Below are 4,322 nucleotides of genomic sequence, written 5' to 3'. Positions count from 1 at the left end.
GCAGGCAGGCTATTGAAACAAAGGAGCTCCTGCCCGCTAGGTTGTCCTGGGATTAGACCCCAGATCCCCCAGAGGGAAGGGAGGCAGAAAGGGGGGAGGGTTCTGGATGCAAGCTGGGTGGGGTAGAAAGAGAGAGGCAGTATGCTGGGAGTCTAGGCCCAGCAGGAAGCCCAGGAAGTATAGGGAGGATGAGGAAAGTCTGAGTTCCCTGTCCCGGGTTGCTGCCGCGGGACCCAAACTCACCCCAATGTTGGCTCTCCTAGTGCCGAGATCAGATCTCTGTGCTCGTTGGGTAGCTCTTCCAATTTTGTATTTTTTGACACTTACATTGTCACTGATTATGTGGTCAATTTAGGGGAAAGTTCTGTGAGGGGCTGAGAAGAAAGTATATTCTTTTGTGTTTGGGTGAAATGTTCTGTAGGTCTATATTAGATACATTTGGTTTTAATGTCTGTGAGCTCCAGTATTTCTCTGTTTGGTTTTTGTCTAGATGACCTCTATATTGGTATTAAAGGAGGGTATTGAAGTTTCCCACTATCAATGTGTGAGGGCCAATTTATGGTTTAAGGTCTAGTAATGTTTCCTTTACAAACATGGATGCCCTTGCATTTAGGGCATAGATGCTAAGAATTGAAATGTCATCTCATTTGACTCATACTTTGATGAATATGAAGTATTCTTCCCTATCTCTTTTCATTGATTTTGGTTTTATCTATTTTGTTGGATATTAGACTGCTGATATTAGCTTGCTTCTTAGGTCCATTTGCATGGAAAAACTATCTCCAACCCTTTATTATGATATAATGTCTATCTATATTTAATGCTGATCTGTCTTTCTTGTATGCAGAATAAGAATAGATCCTTTTTTGCATTCATTCTGTTAGACTGTTTATTTTATTAGACAATTGAATCCATTGGTAATAAGAATTATCAATGACAAATAATTTTAATTCCATTACTTTCTTTTTGGTGGTGGAAGTGGTAGTGTTTATGTGTGTGATTGTGTGTTTCCCTTTTTTGGTTTTTGTGGTGTGAGATTATTTATTTCCTGTGTTTTCATGGTTGTAGTTAACCTCCTTGGGTTGGAATTTTCTTTTTAGTACCTTCTGAAGGACTGAATTTGTAGATAAATATTGATTGAAAGTTTGCCTAGATGTAGTAGTCTAGGCTGTTATTCATGGTCTCTCAGAGTCTGGAATACATCCAGTCATGCCCTCTGACTTATAGAGTTTTCATGGAGAAGCTGTGTTCACTTGTAATAGGGCTGCCTTTATATTTTACTTAGTCTTTTTCCATGGAAGCATTTAGAATTCTTTCTTTCTAATGTAATTTTAGTGTTTTCCTTATTATGTATTGAAGGGACTTTCTTTTCTATTTCAGTCAATAACCTTCTAATATTTCCTCCTGTTCTTCCTACATTGATTTTTGAATCTTTCAACATTTTATTCCTTTTTCATCTCTTTGTTTTCTTTTCTGGCTTTGTGTGATCCTGAACTAATTTTTCTGGTCCTCTTACATAACAATGGTATTTGTGATGTTTGTTCCTGAAATTATCATCCAGCAGCCCTTAATCTTCTTTCCACCAAACCTAAAGAAAGAAGCTAGAAGGAACATGCAAGTCTTTAAGAATGTCTTTCATTTGCCTTGCAAAATTCCTTATGCAGGCATTTTATAGTACTTGGAAAACATGCTATATAGTTTCTCTCATATCACATGAATTGTAATATGCTCTAGTGTACCAAGAATTTGTTCTCTTGTCTTCTTCATTTCATTCCCTTACCTTCCACTGTAAGTTATGGTATAAAAATCTCTTCCTGTATTTTAGCATCCATTGACTTTCTCATCTTCAAGACCAGCTCCTGCATAGCTTGCTGATATTCTACATGTCTGTCCAGTACATATCTTCATGTAAGGCTCTGTGAGCCATTCAGAGTCAACACACAACTTTGTTAAGTTCCATCACATCTGATCTTTGTCCTTAAATGTTTTATGATGTTACCTCCTACCAAATTACCTAAGAATCTACTTCCCAAAATGTATATAACTATCCATAAAAGTAGATAACGATCCAGAAAACATTTACATTGTAGCCCCTTCCACTGAATATTCTGTTCACATTAGAGAAAAAGATATTCTCTTCAACAAATGGTGCTAGAACGTTGGATAATCCCAGTAGAAGAGAGAGGACTAGAACATTCTTTCTCATCATGCATGAAGTCAATATACTTCATAAAAATCTATTGATCAGTCCAGATTCCCTGAGGTATGCGAGGAGGGGGAGGGAAATGGGAAATTTTTTTTGCAACAACTAAAAAAAAAATAAAATAAACAAAAAAATCTATTGATCAATAAAATCAAATTGAAGAACTACATTCAGGTTTTTACTCATGGACATCTTATTTCTTACCAGGAACCCAGAACACACTGGAGGAAAGAGAAAATTTTCAACAATTCTCAAGACTCAGGCATCATTTGAAAAAGGAGGTGAAAAGGTTATGAAAGCCCAGGAGATGAATGACTCCAAGGAACAAAATAGCTCTGATGCATGGATGAACCCCCAGAAACTATGGCAGCACACACAGGGTCTGAACCTCTTCCATATGTACCACTTTTACGTTGTCCATTCATCATTTGATAGAGATCTTGACTGCTCCCATTTCCTAGTTATTGTGAATAGAACATCCATAAACATGGATAGTCACATACCAGTCTAGTATGATGTAGAATTCTTTGGGTATATGGTTTAGATATTAGATAGGTTTTCTACTAATATCTACAGTGGTTGTACCAGTTTTCATTCCCACCAACATCATATAAGGGTTCTCCTTTCTTACATTTCACCAACATTTGTTTCATTCACTTTCTAAATCTGAGCAATTCTGCCTGGGGTAAGAGACATTTTGATTTTCATTTCTCTGATTTCTAAGGATGTTGAATAGTTCTTAAAAGCTCAAATCATACTATAAAGGATATGCTGCACAAACAGAAAGGGATGGAAAATATCCCTAGAAATCAATTGCATACATCTTTATTAACCATGAAGTTTCTTAATGGTAATGAGAAAGGAACAACAGCAGCAGAGAGACATTGGATAACGGAAAAAAAATTCTGAATTGGAACAACCAGTATGTTTAAAGGATGTGTTGACCTCACAATGGAAACCAGGAGATGTACTATGTTGGGGAAGGGGTTTTGCTCTTGTTTCTAAAGGAGAAAAAAGATTTGCTTTGAAAAGGAGAAACCTCTTGAAAAGAGAAATGACAGCTCATCCACAATGGTGACAATAATAAAGGTGGTAAGAAAAGCACATAAGAGTTTGGGCATGGTTCTTCTCTTATCTTTGCAGGAAAATGCACATCAAAAATTCAAAAGACACTGGATGTTTGAATGCTGACAGAAGGAAAAATAACTATCTACTTAGGATCATCTAGAAAACTGAATATGGTTTATGAATCCAGATACTGGTTACACTTATATTTATACACACACATACATACACACGTACACACATACATATACATATGTATGTGGTAATGTATTCAGCTGGTTTTGGAGTTGGACAATGGCTCTGTACTTCTCCAAATCCAAGCTTGTTGTTAAAAGGAACATTCAGAGTTTCTTCTCATATTGGGAGCCTTCTGGTATGGGACAGAAGGGAGACTTTAGGAAAAATTTTACTTTCTCCCTACCCATTTTGTTTATATTGTATTCTTCATTGAATGTATGTTATATGGATGATGTTTAAGTTTTCCATGATGAGCAATATGTTTTCCTTCAGGTACTTTTCCTGCAGTAATCTTGAAGTTTCCAGGAAGAAGATGTGGCCCCAGGGCAACAACCCCACCTAGTTGAGATGACATCATGATGCAGACAGCACTACTGTAAGATCGCTTTTTTGGGTACCAGCTGCTGAAATTGTGCACCTTCTCATGACATTCTGGCCAGAACTGTTAATTATGGGAGCAGGGAAGAAGTTATCCTAACCAAGGGAGCCATTTTAGGGTTGTCTAGAGTCTTGGCTCTAGAGGGGTTCCGAGGTGTCCAAGGGGATTTGCCCAACTAGGTCTGTGGGCAGCAGAGGAGAGGGTCCTGAAACTGGCCTTCCCCCATAGACACACTGATGAATATCTTGCATATCACCATAGATCCTTCATCTGGCGAGGGATGGAGATAGAGACAGAGACCCACATTGGAGCACTGGACTGAGCTCCCAAAGCCCAGATGAAGAGCAGAAGGAGGGAGAAGATGAGCAAGGAATTTAGGACCGCGAGGGGTGCGTCCACCCACGGAGACGGTGGGACTGATCTAATGGGAGCTCAACA

The sequence above is a fragment of the Alexandromys fortis genome, unplaced genomic scaffold (assembly GCF_014885135.2).
Source record: "Alexandromys fortis isolate MF-2015 unplaced genomic scaffold, M_Fortis_MF-2015_v1.1 scaffold_84, whole genome shotgun sequence".
Lineage (NCBI taxonomy): Eukaryota > Metazoa > Chordata > Mammalia > Rodentia > Cricetidae > Alexandromys > Alexandromys fortis.
The sequence above is the reverse complement of the archived record's forward strand: the minus strand, read 5'-3'. Positions refer to the sequence as shown.